This window comes from Mandrillus leucophaeus, unplaced genomic scaffold (genome assembly GCF_000951045.1).
Source record: "Mandrillus leucophaeus isolate KB7577 unplaced genomic scaffold, Mleu.le_1.0 Scaffold1453, whole genome shotgun sequence".
Taxonomy (NCBI): Eukaryota; Metazoa; Chordata; class Mammalia; order Primates; family Cercopithecidae; genus Mandrillus; species Mandrillus leucophaeus.
In genome coordinates, this window is record NW_012101425.1 from 48,557 (window position 1) to 65,389 (window position 16,833).

General features: G+C 43.9%; 1 pseudogene; it reads right to left on the reverse strand.

Annotated features, from left to right (window-relative positions):
* Nucleotides 1–540: 540 nt before the first annotated feature.
* LOC105535387 overlaps nt 541–16,833 on the reverse strand; it is a 31,534-nt pseudogene continuing 15,241 nt past the window's right edge.

A 16,833-nucleotide genomic window follows, 5' to 3' on the forward strand; every position in this document is an offset into this window, starting at 1 on the left:
CAACGAAATATCACATAAGTAAAGCTATTGCACTTGGTGAAGAAAGTAAATTCCTCCTTTGTCTCCCAGCTCCAGAAGGCAATGTGTCTCATTGGCTGTGCAAGCTCTTCTCACTCAAGCATGAGTCTCTATGTTCAGATATAGTACATCCATCACTGTGTCTTTCCAGGATTTCGAAGTCTGATAAAACACCATTCCAGTAGCTGCATCTCCAGGTTTGGAGTCTAGAAATGAATTTAAGATGTGATCTAATCACAGTCAACAACTTGACAGTACTGACTTCTACATTTCATGAATATGTTCATCACAAAAGAGCAGGATGAGGTCTCTCTGACCAGCACTAACACTGTGTGATCAGTCAGGTATTACAAGGCTGCATGTTCTAGGTGACAGGAATATACAGACATGATGGAAATGAACACCAATGTTATTGCACATGGTGTCTGGGCGAGCAATAAAAACACTGTGATATGGGATGAAAATTCTTTACCTTTTGCTTCCTCTCAGCCCTTTTTTCTAGAGTCTAATGTAGCAGCGATATCAATCAACATACAAGGGAAAGCTGGGAGTAGCTGACATTTGATCCAGGATTTAACAAACATAGCATGCGACCTCAACAGTACGTTCTTCATACATCAAAATAAAAAGATGTTTCAGAAGCTCTTTATACTTTGACCTTTTGGATTCATCCTTCGTAAGGCACAAGTTGACAAACTTGATAAAACTGGGGAGAATTCCCTTTCCTCAGAATTACTCAGCTGCGGAGGATCTCCTTTCATGACTTGTGTTAGTTGATCAAATACACTATTCCACTTTGGATAAGGAAATCGGCCCGTGGCCAACTCATACAATGTGATCTCCAAACTCCAGACATCACAGCGACATCATATGCTTGTCGCGATGCACTTGGGTCTATTCTTTCAGGTGCCATGTATGGCCTACAGCTAGCATCTTTTGTCTTGGCAATAGAGTCCACAACCTGTCCACTGATGCTGGTCACAGAGTCTAATATTTTCACTTCTGTCCAGAAGAATATTGGAAGGTTTGATATCCCTGTGAATAATTTTCAAGTTCTCTTTTAAGTGGTTTAGTGCTTTCACAGTTGCTAAAGTAATTTTGCCTAAAATTTCTTCCGTAATAACATCGTCTAATACACTATATACATATTTGTAAAACTTATCAAATGAGGTAGACATGAATTCCATACAAATCAAACAGTCACCCTCTCTGAAGAGTGCACCATAAAACTGAACAATATAAGGGCAATCACTACTCCGAATTACTTCATCCAAATCCATAAGAAGTTGTTTTTGTTCTTTTTCATCCACTGTTGACCAAATTTTTTTTTTTTTTTTTTTTTTTTTTTTTTTTTTTTTTTTTTTTTTTTTTTTTTGAGACGGAGTCTCGCTCTGTCGCCCAGGCTGGAGTGCAGTGGCACGATCTCGGCTCGCTGCAAGCTCCGCTTCTCGGGTTCACGCCATTCTCCTGCCTCAGCCTTCTGAGTAGCTGGGACTACAGGCACCCGCCACCGTGCCCAGCTAATTTTTTGTATTTTTAATAGAGACGGGGTTTCACTGTGGTCTCGATCTCCTGACCTTGTGATCCGCCCGCCTCGGCCTCCCAAAGTGCTGGGATTACAGGCGTGAGCCACCGCGCCCGGCGACCAAATTTTTTAACTGCCATTATTTGTCCACTTGGTTTGTGGACCATTTTGTTGACAGAACCATAAGCTCCTCATCCAATTTCTCCAAGATTTTTCAAGTCCTCTGCAGTGAAATCCCAATGTTGTTCAGCAGAGACCTTCAGTTTTCCTGATAACTCAAAGCTGTGTGATCTCGGTCTCTCTACGTGTGGGTTTTGAATTCCTGTAGGATTGGGATTCAGAGTAAACTTTGCTGTAGATATGAAAGGTGGATTTGCAAAATTCAACTTCAGTGCTTTGCATTTACCCTGCATGCTGCTGACAGCTGGGTGGCCTGGCGCCAGGGATCCTACGGGGCTGGGGTGCCGCTGCAGCTGTTGCCCCTGGTACAAGAAATTTCTAAGCAGGAAAGCATTCAAGATGTAGCCTGGTTGCTTATAACAACATGTTATCAGATATAGGAGCAAATGAATGACTTGAAGTTAGTGCTTATATTTAAAAGGAAAGCAGAGCATAAGTTCAGAAAATGTGCATATTAGCCCTGCGGTAAAGAAAGAATCCAAGCAGGCTTTAGAGCAATCACTTGCTAGAGAGATTAGCATTACTAAAAAGGAGCCAAGTGCTAATATCCAAGACAATGAGTTTAAAAAAAAAAAAAAAAAAAGACTAGGAGGCATTTCAGAAGTCTTTGGGACAGCCCAGAGGTCTACCAGGAAATAATGGTTTCGGGGACCAAGTCCTGGGTTCTGCTATCCTACTCAGCCTCAGGAAACTGCTCTTCATATCCTGGCTGCTCTGGCTCCAACCTTGACTCAAAGGGGTCCAGGACACTGCTTCAGAGGGCACAAGCTGTAAATCAGCAGCTTCCATGTGGTGTTAAGCCTGTGGGCACAAAGAATGCAAGAGTAAAGGAGCCTCGGCAACTTCCACCTAACATTTCAAAGGTTGTATGAGAAAGAATGGATGCCCAGGCAGAAACTTGCCACAGAAATGGAGCTGCAACAGAGTGCCTCTACTAGGGCAGTGCTGAGGGGAAATGTGGCATTGCAGTTCCCACACAGACTCACCACCAGGTCACTGCCTACCTAATGGAGCTGTGAGAGGGGGCTGACATCCTCTAGACCCAACAACAACAGAGGTAAGCGCAGCTTGCACCCTCAGCCTGAGAAAGTCATAAGCACTGGGACTCCAACCCATTAGGGCAGCCATGTCAGCTGCATTCAGCAATTCCACAGAAGCAGAGCTACCCATGGCTTTGGAAGTCCACTCCTCACACCAGTGTGCACTGGATGCAGGACGTCGAGTCAAATGAGATTATTTTGGAGCTTTAAGATTCAATGAATATCCTCTTGGGTTTAAGACTTGTGTAGGGCCTATTAGCCCTTTCTTTTGACTGAATTCTCTCTCTCTTTTGGAATGGGGACGTTTGCTCAATGCCAGTACCACCATTATATCTTGGGAGTAAATAACTTGATTTTGATTCTACAGGTTCATAGATGGAAGGAACTCGACTTGAGTCTGAGATGAGGCTTTGGAATTTGGACTTGAGAACTTTTGTGTTGGGGCTGAAACAAGTTAAGACTTTGGGGGACAACTGAGAAGGGATTATTGTCAGGCCTCTGAGCCCAAGCTAAGCCATCATATCCCCCATAACCTGCACGTATATATCCAGATGGCCTAAAGTAATTGAAGAATAACAGAAGAAGTGAAAATGGCTTGTTCCTACCTTAACTGATGACATTACCTTGTGAAATTCCTTCTCCTGGCTCATCCTGGCTCAAAACCTCCCCCACTGAGCACCTTGTGACCCCCACACCTGCCCACCAGAGAACAACCCCCTTTGACTGTAATTATCCTTTACCTACCCAAATCTTATAAAATGGCCCCATCCCTACCTATCTCCCTTGGCTGACTCTCTTTTCGGATTCAGCCCGCCTGCACCCAGGTGAAATAAACAGCCTTGTTGCTCACACAGAGCCTGTTTGATGGTCTCTTCACATGGATGCGAGTGAAATTTGGTGCCGTGACTCAGGTCGGGGGACCTCCCTTGGGAGATCAATCCCCTGTCCTCCTGCTCTTTGCTCCATGATAAAGATCCACCTATGACCTCAGGTCCTCAGACCAACCAGCTCAAGGAACATCTTACCAATTTTAAATCGGGTAAGCAATCTGTTTTCACTCTCTTCTCCAACCTCTCTCACTATCCCTCAACCGCTTTTTCTTTTCAATCTTGGCACCACACTTCAATCTCTCCCTTCTCTTAATTTCAGTTCCTTTCCTTTTCTGGTAGAGACAGGAGACGAGTTTAATCCATGAACCCAAAACTCCAGCGCCAGTCATGGACTCAAGAAGACAGTCTTCCCTTTGTGTTTAATCATGCGGGGATGTCTGCTTGATTATTCACCCACGTTTCAGAGGTGTCCGACCACGCGGGAATGCCTAGCTTGGTCCTTCACCCTTAGTGGCAAGCACTGCTTTTCTGGGGGGCAAGCACCCCACCACCCCTTCTCTCTGTGTCTCTACCCATTTTCCACTTTCCTGGGGAACAAGAACACCCCACTCCTTCTCTCTGTGTCTCTACCCTCTTTTCTCTCCACTTTCCAGGGGGGCAAGCACCCCCACCCCTTCTCTCCGTGTCTCTACCCTCTCTTTTATCTGGACTTGCCTCCTTCATTATAGGCAACATTCCACCCTCCATTCCTCCTTCTCCCTTAGCCTGTGTCCTCAAGAACTTAAAACCTCTTCCACTCACACCTGACCTAAAACCTAAATGCCTTATTTTCTTCTGCAATGCTGCTTAACTACAATACAAACTCAATAATGGCTCTACATGGCCAGAAAATGGCACTTTTGATTTCTCCATCCCACAAGACCTAAATAATTCTTGTCATAAAATGGGCAAACGGTCTGAGGTGCCTGACGTCCAGGCATTCTTTTACACATCGGTCCCTGCCTAGTCTCTGTTCCCAATGTAACTCATCCCAAATCTTCCTTCTTTCCCTCCCGCCTGTCCCCTCAGTCCCAACCCCAAGCATCGCTGAATCTTTCCAATCTTCCTTTTTTATGGACCCATCTGACCTCTCCCCTCCTCCCCAGGCTGCTCCTCGCCAGGCTGAGCTAGGTCCCAATTCTTCCTCAGCCTCAGCCTCCGCTCCTCCACCCTATAATCGTTTTATCACCTCCCCTCCTCACACCTGGTCCAGCTTACAGTTTCATTCCGTGACTAGCCGTCCCCCACTTGCCCAGAAATTTCCTCTTTAAAAGGTGGCTGGAGTTAAAGGCATAGTCAAGGTTAATGCTCCTTTTTCTTTATCTGACCTCTCCCAAATCAGTTAGCATTTAGGCTCTTTTTCATCAAATATGAAAAACCCAGCCCAGTTCATGGCCCATTTGGCAGCAACCCTTAGACTCTTTACAGCCCTAGACCCTGAAGGGTCAGAAGGCCATCTCATTTAAATATGCATTTTATCACCCAGTCAGCTCCTGACATTAGAATAAAGCTCCAAAAATTAAATTCCAGCCCTCAAACCCCACAACAGGACTTAATTAACCTCGCCTTCAAGGTGTACAATAATAGAGGCAGCCAAGTAGCAATGTTTTTCTGAGTTGCAATTCCTTGCCTCCACTGTGAGACAAACCCCAGCCACATCTCCAGCACACAAGAACTCCAAACGCCTGAACCGCAGCTGCCAGGGGTTCCTCCAGGACCTCCTCCCCCAGGAGCTTGCTACAAATGCTGGAAATCTGGCCACTGGGCCACGGAATGCCCACAGCCTGGGATTCCTCCTAAGCCATGTCCCATCTGTGTGGGATCCCACTGAAAATTGGACTGTTCAACTCACCTGGCAGCCACTCCCAGAGCCCCTGGAACTCTGGCCCAAGGCTCTCTGACTGACTCCTTCCCAGATCTTCTCGGTTTAGCAGCTGAAGACTGATGCTTCCTGATCACCTCGGAAGCCACTTAGACCATTGCAGACACCGAGCTTCGGGTAACTCTCACAGTGGAGGGTAAGTCCGTCCCCTTCTTAATCAATACGGAGCCTACCCACTCCACATTATCTTCTTTTCAAGGGCCTGTTTCCCTTTCCTCCATAACTGTTGTAGATATTGACGGCCAGGTTTCTAAACCTCTTAAAACTCCCCAATTCTGGTGCCAACTTGGACCATATTCTTTTATGCACTCCTTTTTAGTTATCCCCACCTGCCCAGTTTCCTTATTAGGCCAAAACATTTTAACTAAATTATCTGCTTCCCTGACTATTCCTAGGCTACAGCCACACCTCATTGCTGCCCTTTTTCCCAGTTCAGAGCCTCCTTCGCATCCTCCCCTTGTATCTCTCCACCTTAACCCACAAATATGGTACACCTCTACTCCCTTCCTGGCAACAAATCACATGCCCATTACTGTCCCATTAAAACCTAATCACCCTTACCCCACTCAATGCCAGTAACCCACCCAAAGCATGCTTTAAAAGGATTAAAGCCTGTTATCACTCTCCTGTTACAGCATGGCCTTTTAAAGCCTATAAACTCTCCTTACAATTCCCTCATTTTACCTGTCCTAAAACCAGACAAGTCTTACAAGTTAGTTCAGGATCTGTGTTTTATCAACCAAATTGTTTTGCCTATCCACCCCATAATGCCAAACCCATATACTCTCCTATCTTCAATACCTCCCTCCACAATCTGTTATTCTGTTCTGGATCTCAAACATGCTTTCTTTGCTATTCCTTTGTACCATTCATCCCAGCCTCTCTTTGCTTTCAGTTAGACTGACCCTGACACTCATCAGGCTCAGCAAATTACCTGAGCTGTACTGCCTCAAGGTTTCACAGACAGCTCCCATTACTTCAGTCCAGCCCAAATTTCTTCCTCATCCTTTACCTATCTCAACATAATTCTTCATAAAAAACACACATGCTCTCCCTGCTGATCATGTCCAACTAATCTCCCAAACCCCAATCCCTTCTACAAAACAACTCCTTTCCTTCCTGGCATGGTTAATGCAGTCAGAATTCTTACACAAGAGCTGGGACCATTCCCTGTATAGCCCTTCTGTCCAAACAACTTGACCTTACTGTGTTAGCCTAGCCCTCATGTCTGCATGCAGCAGCTGCCACTGCCTTAATACTTTAGAGGCCCTCAAAATCACAAACTATGTTCAAGTCACTCTGTATAGTTCTCATAACTTCCAAAATCTATTTTCTTCCTCCCACCTTATGCATATACTTTCTGCTCCCTGGCTCCTTCAGCTATACTCACTCTTTATTGAGTCTCCCACAATTACCATTGTTCCTGGCCCAGACTTCAATTTGGCCTCCCACATTATTCCTGATACCACACCTGACCCCCATGACTGTATCTCTCTGATCCACCTGACATTCACTCAATTTCCCCATATTTCCTTCTTTCCTTTTCCTCACCCTGAACACACTTGGTTTATTGATGACAATTCCACCAGGCCTAATTGCCACTCACCAGCAAAGGCAGGCTAGGCTACAGTATCTTCCACACCTATCATTGAGGCTACCACTCTGCCCCCCTCCACTACCTCTCAACAAGTCAAACTCATTGCCTTAACTCAAGCACTCACTCTTGCAAAGGGACTACACGTCAGTATTTATATTGACTCTAAATATGCCTTCCATATCCTGCACCACCATGCTGTTATATGGGCTGAAAGAGGTGTCCTCACTACACAAGGGTCCTCCATCATTAATGCCTCTTTAATAAAAATGCTTCTCAAAGCCCCTTTACTTCCAAAGGAAGCTGGAGTCATTCACTGCAAAGTCCATCAAAAGGCATCAGATCCCATCACTCAGGAGAATGCTTATGCTGATAAGGTAGCTAAAAAAGCAGCTAGAGCCGGGCGCGGTGGCTCAAGCCTGTAATCCCAGCACTTTGGGAGGCCGAGATGGGCAGATCACAAGGTCAGGAGATCGAGACCATCCTGACTAACATGATGAAACCCCGTCTCTACCAAAAATAACACAAAAAACTAGCTGGGCGAGGTGGCGGGCGCCTGCAGTCCCAGCTACTCGGGAGGCTGAGGCAGGAGAATGGCAGAAACCCGGGAGGTGGAGCTTGCAGTGAGCTGAGATCCGGCCACTGCACTCCAGCCCGGGCGACAGAGCGAGGCTCCGTCTCAAAAAAAAAAAAAAAAAAAAAAAAAAAAAAAAAAAAAGCAGCTAGAATTCCAGCTTCTATCCCTCAGTTTTTCTCCTCCTCATCTGGCCACGCCCACCCACTCCCCCAGTGAGACTTCCACCTTTCAATCTCTTCCCACACAAGGCAAATGGTTCTTGGACCAAGGAAAATATTTACTTCAAGCCTCACAGGCCCATTCTATTCTGTTTTCATTTCATAACCTCTTCCATGCAGGTTACAAGCCACTAGCCTGCCTCTTAGAACCTCTCACTTCCTTTCCATCATGGAAATCCATCCTCAAGGAAATAACTTCTCAGTGTTCCATCTGCCATTCTACTACTCCTCAGGAATTTCTTAGGCCCCCTCCCTTCCCTACACATCAAGCTTGGCTATTTGCCCCCTCTCAGGACTGGCAAATTGACTTTCTCACATGCCTGAGTCAGGAAACTAAAATACCTCTACACTTTCACTGGATGTGTAGAGGCCTTTCCCACAGGGTCTGAGAAGGCCACTGCAGTTATTTCTTCCCTTCTGTTAGACATAATTCCTTGGTTTGGCCTTCCCACCTGTATACAGTCTGATAACAGACCAGCCTTTTTTAGTCAAATCACCCAAGCAGTTTCTCAGGCTCTTGGTATCCAGTGAACTAATGGTCTTTTTAAAACACACCTCACCAAGCTCAGTTACCAACTTAAAAAGGACTGGACAATACTTTTACCACTTTCCCTTCTCAGAATTCAGGCCTGTCCTTGGAATGCTACAGGGTACAGCCCATTTGAGCTCCTGTATGGACGCTCCTTTTTATTAGGCCCCAGTCTCATTCCAGACACCAGACCAACTTGGACTGTGCCCCAAAAACTTGTCATCCCTACTATCTTCTGTCTAGTCATACTCCTATTCACCATTCTCAGCTACTCATAAATGCCCTGCTCTTGTTTACACTGCTGGTTTACACTGTTTCTCCAAGCCATCACAGCTGATATCTCCTGGTGCTATCCCCAAACTGCCACTCTCAACTCTTAAAGTAAATAAATAATCTTTGCTGGCAGGGCTATGCTGAACCTCCTTAGGCACTCTCTAATTGGATGTCCTGGGTCCTCCCAATTCTTAGTCCTTTAATACCTGTTTTTCTCCTTCTCCTATTCCGTTTAGTTTTCCAATTCATACAAAACCATATCCAGGCCATCACCAACAATTCTATATGACAAATGTTTCTTCTAACAACGCCACAATGTCATCCCTTACCACGAAATCTTCCTTCAGCTTAATCTCTCCCACTCTAGGTTCCCATGCAACCCCTAATCCTGCTCAAAGCAGCCCTGAGAAACATGGCCCATTATCTCTCCATACCACCCTCAAAAATGTTTGCCGCCCCAACACTTTACCACTATTTCATTTTATTTTTCTCATTAATATAAGAAGACAGGAATGTCAGGCCTCTGAGCCCAAGCTAAGCCATCATATCCCCTGTGACCTGCATGTATATATCCAGATGGCCTGAAGTAACTGAAGAATCACAAAAGAAGTGAAAATGGCCTGTTCCTACCAGCCTGGCCAACACGGTGAAACCTCATCTCTACTAAAAATACAAAAATTAGCTAGACGTGGTGGTACAAGCCTGTAATCCCAGCTACTTGGAGGCTGAGGCAGGAGAATCACTAGAACCCAAGAGGCAGAGGTTGCAGTGAGCTGAGTTAACACCACTGCACTCCAGCCTGGGTGACAGAGTGAAACTTCACCTCAGAAAATAAATAAATAAATAAATAAATAAATAAATAAAAGTGTTGGTGAAGATGTGGGGAAAAAGGAACCCTAGTATACTGTTTACAGGAGTATAAATTGGTACCGTCGTTATGGAAAACAATATAGAGATTCCTCAAAAACTTAAAAAGAGAACTACCATACTATCCATCAATTCCATTTCTGGATATATATACAAGGGAAATAAAATCAGTATCTTGAAGTGATATCAGCATCCCCCAGGTCCATTGCAACATTATTCACAATAGCCAAAATATAGAGACAACCTAAGTGTTTGTCAAATAAATGGATTTCTAAAGTATACACACATACAAACACACACACACACAGAATATTATCTAGCCTTAAAAAGAAGAAAATTCTGTCATTTGTGACAATGTAGATAAACTAGGAGGATATTAGGTGAAGTGAAATAAGCCAGACACTGAAAGACAAATATTGCATGATCTCCCTTATATGTGGATTTTTAAAAACTTGAGTTGGCTAGGTGTGGTGACTCATACCTGTTATGCCAGAGTGTTGGGAGGCTGAGATAGAAGGATTGCTTGAGGATAAAAGTAGGACATCAGCCTAGACAACATAGCAAGACCTAGTCTCCATTAAAAAAAAAATAGCTGGGCATGGTGGCACATACCTGCAGTCTGAGCTACTTGGGAGGGTGAGGCAGGAGGATTGCTTGAGTCAGGAGTTAAAGGGTGCAGTGAGTTATGATCATGCCACTGCACTCCCCATCTCTGAAATTTAAAAAATATATAAATAAACAAACAAGCTGAACTCATATAAGTAGAGATTAGAACATTGTTTGCCAGGAAATGCAATGTAAAAAAAAAAAAAAAAAAGTCAAGAGCTGTAAGTAAAAGGGTACCAAAGTTTAGTCATGTGGGATAAATAAGTTCTAGGGATATAATGTACAACATGGTGACTACAATACTATATAATAACTATAAAATACTTTATTATAGATTTGGAATTTGCTAAAAGAGTTGATCTTAAGTATTCATAGCACAAAAAATAAGTATGTGATGTATACTTCACATACTCAAGTATACTTCAATAAAGACAGAAAAATTAAGCAGGAAAAATCTAATAAATCTACATATATATTACTATCATTAATAAGAGATTTAGTAAATTTGCTGAATAAAATTTATTATACATAAAATAGTCATAATTAATATACTAAAGACTGTAATGAAAAGGATAGAGGACATGCAAAATCAGATAGGTAATTCTAACAGGGAGATCAAAAATATAATAAAGAATCAACTGAAAATGCAAGAAGGCAAAAATACAGTAACAAAAATAAAGAAGACTTTGCTGGATACCAGGAGACTTGAAACAGTTAACGGAAATAATCAGGTAACTTGAGAACAGGGAAACAGAAATGACAAAAACTGACACAGACATGGAAAAACTAGACTGTAAGAAACAGAACACTACATCCAAAAGCTGTTGGATAATATTGAATGGGTGTAATATGTGTAATTGTAATCCCCCCCCAAAAAAAAGAAAACATGACAGAAAAAACATTTGAAAAAATAATGACAAAATAAAAACTGTGTCAGACACAAAATCACAGATTCAAAAAGCACAGAGAATAAGCAGGGCAAATGTCAAGCAAACAAGCAAAAAATCCACCAAAACATTTCAAATTCAAACTAGTGAAATTCAAACAAAGGAAAATTATGAAGGCAGACAGACAAGAAATGACATTACCTACAGAACATGAGAATTACAGCAGAATTCTTATCAGAAATCCTACAGGCAAAAAGAAAGTAGAGATGAGGGGCCAAGATGACCAAATAGGAACAGCTCTGCTCTGCAGTTCCCAGTAAGACCAACACAGAAGGTGGGTGATTTCTGCATTTCCAGCTGAGGTACCAAGTTCATCTCACTGGGACTGGTTAGGCAACGGTTCCAACCCACAGTGGGTGAGCAGAAGCAGGGTAGGCTGTAGCTTCACCCCAAAAGTGCAAGAAGCTGGGAGACCACCCTCCCCCCAGGCAAGGAAAGCCATGAGGAACTGTGCTACCCAGCTGGGTTAATATGCTTTTCCAATAGTTTTTGCAATCTGCAGATCAGGAGATTCCCTCATGTACCTACACCACCAGGGTCCTGGGTTTCAAGCACAAAACTGGGCAGCTGTTTGGGCAGACGCCAAGATAGCTGCAGGAGTACTTTTTGGTACCCCAGTGGCAGCTGGAACTCCAGCAAGATGGAACCGTTCACTCCCCTGGAAAGGGGACTGAAGCCATGGAGTCAAGTGGTCTCACTCAGCAGGTCCCACTACCATGGAGTCCAGCAAGCTAAGAAACACTGGCTTGAAATTTTCACTGCCAGCATAGCAGTCTGAAGTCGACCTGGGAAGATCAAATTTGGTGGGGGAAGGTGCATCTGCCATTACTGAGGATTGAGTAGGTGGTTTTCCCCTGACAGTACTAAGGAGGCTGGGAGGTGTGGAATGGGCAAATTCATCAGAGTGCAGCAAAGTGACTGTGGCCAGTCTGCATCTCTAGATTCCTCCTGATGGGGAAGGCATCTCTGAAGGAAAGGTAACAGCCCCAGTCAGGAGCTTACAGATAAACTCTCATCTCCCTGGGACAGAGCACCTGGGTAAAGGGGTGACTATGGGTGCAGTTCAGTGGATTTATTCATTCCTGCCTGCTGGATCTGAAGAGAGCAGCTGATTCTGACAAGAAGGATTCTTCCAGGACAGTGCACAGGCTCTGCTAAGGGACAGACTACCTCCTCAAGTGGGTTCCTTACTCTTATGCCTCCTGACTACAGACACCTCCAGACAGGGGTCAAGAGACACCTCATATAGGCAAGCTCTGGCTGGCATCAGGCTGGTGCCCCTCTGGGATGAAGCTTCCAGAGGAAGGAGCAGGCAGCAGTGTTTGCCATTCTACGGCCTCCACTGGTAATACCCAGGTGGACAGGGTCTGGAGTGAACCTCCAGCAAACTACAGCAGATCTACAGAAGAGGGGCCTGACTGTTAGAAGAAAACTTAACAAACAGAAAGCAAAAACATCAACAGGAACATAAAGGACCCCCACAGAAAAACCCCATCCAAAGTTCATTAGCCTCAAAGATCAAAGGTAGATAAATCCACGAAGATGAGGAAAAACCAGGACAAAAACACTGAAAATTCTGAAAACCATGCCTCTTCTCCTCCAAATGATAGCAACTCCTCTCCACCAAGGGCAAAATACTTGACAAAGAATGAGATTGATGAATTCACAGGAGTAGGCTTCAGAAGGTGGGTAATAACAAACTCCTTTGAGCTAAAGAAACATGTTCTAACCCAACACAAGGAAGCTAAGAAGCTTGATAAAGGTTACAGGAACTAGTAACTAAAATAAACAGTTTAGAGAGGAACATAAATGACCTGATGGAGCTAAAAAACACAGCAAAAGAACTTTGTGAAGTATACACAAGTATCAATAGCCAAATTGATCAGGCAGAAGAAAATGTATCAGAGATTGAACATCAACTTACTGAAGTTAGGCATGAAGACAAGATTAGAGAAAAAATAATGAAAAGGAACAAACAAAATCTCCAAGAAATATGGAACTATGTGAAAAGACTAAACCTACATTTGATTGGTGTACCTGAAAGCGATGCTGAAAATGGAACCAAGTTGGAAAACACTTTTCAGGATATTATCCAGAAGAACTTCCCCAACCTAGCAATAGAGGCCAAAATTTGAATTCAGGAAATAGAGAACATCACTAATATACTCCTCGAGGATTGCTGGCAAGATGGCTGAATAGGAACAGCTCTGGTCTGCAGCTCCCAGTGAGAACGATGCAGAAGGTGGGTGATTTCTGCATTTTCAACTGAGGTACCCATTTTATTTCAATGGGACTGGTTGGACAGTGAGTGAAGCCCACAGAGGGCAAACTGAAGCAGCATGTGGCATCATCTTACCCAGGAAGCGGGAGAGGTAGGGAAATTCTCTCCCCCAATCCAACAGAAGCCATGAGGGACTGTGCCTGAGGAACAGTGCACTCCAGCCCAGATACTGCACTTTTCCCACGATCTTCACAACCCACAGACCAGGAGATTCCCTCCAGAGCCTATGCCACCAGGGCCCTGGGTTCAAGCACAAAACTGGGTGGCCATTTGGGCAGACATTGAGCTACTGGCAAGAGTTTTTATGTTGTTGTTGTTTGCTTGTATTTTTTTTCATACCCCAATGGCGCCTGAAATGCAGTGAGACATAATTGTTCACTCCTCCAGAAAGGGGGCTGAAGCCAGAAAGCCAAGTGGTCTGGCTTGGCAGGTCCCACCCCCATGGAGCCCAGCAAGCTAAGATCAACTGGCTTGAAATACTTGCTGCCAGCACAGCAGTCTAAGTTTGACCTGGGACACTCAAGCTTGGTGGGGGAGGGGTGTCTGCCATTGCTGAGGCTTGAGTAGGTGGTTTTACCCTCACAATGTAAACAAAGCCACCAGGAATTTTGAAATAGGTGGAGCCCACCACAGCTCAGCAAGGCAGCTGTGGCCAAACTGCCTCTCTAGATTCCTCCTCTCTGGGCAGGGCATCTCTGAAAAAAAGGCAGCAGCCCCAGTCAGGGACTTATAGATAAAACCTCCATCTCTTTGGGACAGAGCACCTGGTGGAAGGGGTGGTTGTGGATGCAGCTTCAGCAGGCTGAAATGTCACTGACTGATGGCTCTGAAGAGAGCAGCAGATCTCCCAGCACAGCGTTCAAGCTCTGCTAAGGGTCAGACTGCCTCCTCAAGTGGGACCCTGACCCCTCTGTTTCCCCACTGGAGACAAGTCTCTCAGTAGGGACTGAGAGAACTTCATACAAGAGAGTTCTGGCTGGCATCTGGCATGTGGCCCTCTGAGACAAAGGTTCTAGAGGAAACAACAGGCAAGGATCTTTGTTGTTCTGCAGTTTCCGCTGGTGTTACCCAGGCAAACAGGGTCTAGACTGGACCTCCAGCAAACTCCAACAGACCTGCAGCAGAGGGGCCTATTAGAAGGAAAACTAACAAACAGAAAGGAATAGCACATCCACTCAGAGTCCCAATCTGAAGGTCACCAACATCCAAGATCAAGGGTAGATAAACCCATGAAGATGAAGAAAAACCAGTGCAAAATGACTGAAAATTCCCAAAACCAGAACTCCACTTCTCCTCCAAAGTCACAACTCCTCAGCAGCAAGGGAACAAAACTGAATAGAGAATGAGTTTGATGAACTCATAGAAGAAGGCTTCAGAAGGTGGGTAATAACAAACTCCTCTGAATGAAATGACCATGATCTAATGCAATGCAAGGAAGATAAGAACATTGAAAAAAATAATTAGACAAATTGCTAACTAGAAAAACCAGTTCAGAGAAGAATATAAATGACCCGATGGAGCTGAAAAACACAGTACGAGATGTTCATGAAGCATACACAGGTATCAATAGTCATATCGATCAAGTGGAAGAAAGGATAGTAGAGACTGAAGAGCAAATTAATGAAATGAAGTGATAAGACAAGATTAGAGAAAAAACAATGAAAAGGAACAAAAAAAGCCTCCAAGAAATATGGGACTATGTGAAAAGACCAAATCTACATTTGATTGGTGAACCTGAAGGTGATGGGAAGAATAGATCTAAGTTGCAAAACAGTCATCAGGATATTATTCAAGAGAAGTTCTCCAACCTAGCAAGACAGGACAACATTCAAATTTAGGAAACACAGATAAAACCACAAAGATACTCCTCGAGAAGAGTAACCCCAAGACACATAATTGTCAAGTTCACCAAGGTTGAAATGAAGAAAAAAATGTTAAGGGCAGCCAGAGAGAAAGGCCAGGTTACCCACAAAGGGAAGCCCATCAGACCAACAGGAGATCTCTCTGCAGAAACCCTATGAGCCAGAAGAGAGTGAAGGCCAAATTTCAACTTTCTTAAAGAAAAGAATTTTCAACCCAGAATTTCATATCCAGCCAAATCAAGTTTCAAAAACGAAGGAGAAATAAAATCTTTTATAGACAAGCAAATGCTGAGAGACTTTGTCACCACCAGGTCTACCTTACAAGAGCTCCTGAAGGAAGCACTAAACATGGAGAAGAACAACCAGTACCAGTTACTGCAAAAACATAAAATTCTAAAGGCCACTGACACTATGAAGAAACTGCACCAATTAATGGGGAAAATAGCAAGTTAGCATCCTAATGACAAAATCAAATTCACACATAACAACATTAACCTTAAATGTAAATGGGAGTGGCGCCCAAGATGGCTGAATAGGAACAGCTCCAGCCTCCAGCTCCCAGCGTGAGCGACACAGAAGATGGGTGATTTCTGTATTTTCAACTGAGCCTCTGCTACTGATACCCAGGCAAACAGGGTCTGGAGTGGACCTCAAGCAAACTCCAACAGACCTGCAGCTGAGGGTCCTGACTGTTAGAAGGAAAACTAACAAACAGAAAGGACATCCACAACCAAACCCCATCAGTACGTCACCATCATAAAAGACCAAAGGCAGATAAAACCACAAAGATGGGGAAAAAGCAGCACAGAAAATCTGGAAATTCAAAAAATCAGAGCACATCTCCACCTCGAAAGGAAAGGAGCTCCTTGCCAGCAACGGAACAAAGCTGGACGGAGAATGACTTTGATGAGTTGAGAGAAGAAGGTTTCAGTCGATCAAACTTCTCAGAGCTAAAAGAGGAACTACATAACCAGTGCAAAGAAACTAAAAACCTTGAAAAAAGAATGGATGAATGGATAACTAGAATAATCAATGCAGAGAAGACCTTAAAAGAACTGATAGAGATGAAAACCATGACACAAGACCTACGTGACAAACGCACAAGCTTCAGCAACCAACTGGATCAACTGGAAGAAAGATTATCAGTGATTGAAGATCAAATGAATGAAATGAAGCGAGAAGAGAAGTGTAGAGAAAAAAGAGCAAAAAGAAATGAACAAAGCCTCCAAGAAATATGGGATTATGTGAAAAGACCGAATCTACGACAGATTGGTGTGCCTGAAAGTGACGAGGAAAATGGAACCAAATTGGAAAACACTCTGCAGGATATCATCCAGGAGAACTTCCACAACCTAGTAAGGCAGGCCAACAATCAACTTCAGGAAATACAGAGAATGCCACAAAGATACTCCCCGAGAAGAGCAACTCCAAGACACATAATTGTCAGACTCACCAAAGTTGAAATCAAGGAAAAAATGTTAAGGGCAGCCAGAGAGAAAGGTTGGGTTACACACAAAGTGAAGCCCATCAGACTAACAGCAGATCTCTCAGCAGAAACTCTACAA